Raw genomic sequence first — 672 nt, forward strand, 5'->3', positions numbered from 1 at the left:
ATGTGGCACAAAGGACAAAAAAAATAACCTTGTATTTTTGCGTACTTAGCCAATCTTTATTTTAGTCATCACACAGTTTAAAATCGGATATTTACATGTTTTTCTTATAGAGACAACAATGTTAAATTTGTCTAAAGGAAAAATAACTCTGAACAGGAAATTAAAAACGTTCTTTAAACATGCTGTTGCACATCTAGTTTGGTCCGGGGAAATCCAAACCATGAGGAAGGAAATTCTCTTCCAACTAAACATAATTTAAACATTACTAATCACAACATCACGCCACTCAGACAACCTTCCAGACCGTAAGGTCTGAACCAGTCAGAACCAGTCAGGTGTGTCCCTAAAACAGAAGTATGCAAGGGTGGGTCTTATGTCACGCTAAGCCGTTGAAAGTCTCGCTTTGCCAGACCATGAGGAGTGGAGGAGGGTCTGCTACTCCAAACAGAATTCTGGGATGGGAGAAAAACCTGCTCTGGTTTATTGACATTTCTTGTAACCAATCACAATCTCGTAGGGTGGTGCTAAGCGCCAGACGGTGACGCTGCAAAATAGATGTTCAACAGAAAACTCAGATTGGACAGATAGTCTAGCTACCTGTCTCAATTTACCCTGCAGAGATCTGAGGACCAGGTAACCAAATTCCTCAGATTGGACAGATAGTCTAGCTAG

This window comes from Etheostoma spectabile, chromosome 1, assembly GCF_008692095.1.
Source record: "Etheostoma spectabile isolate EspeVRDwgs_2016 chromosome 1, UIUC_Espe_1.0, whole genome shotgun sequence".
NCBI classification, from domain to species: domain Eukaryota; kingdom Metazoa; phylum Chordata; class Actinopteri; order Perciformes; family Percidae; genus Etheostoma; species Etheostoma spectabile.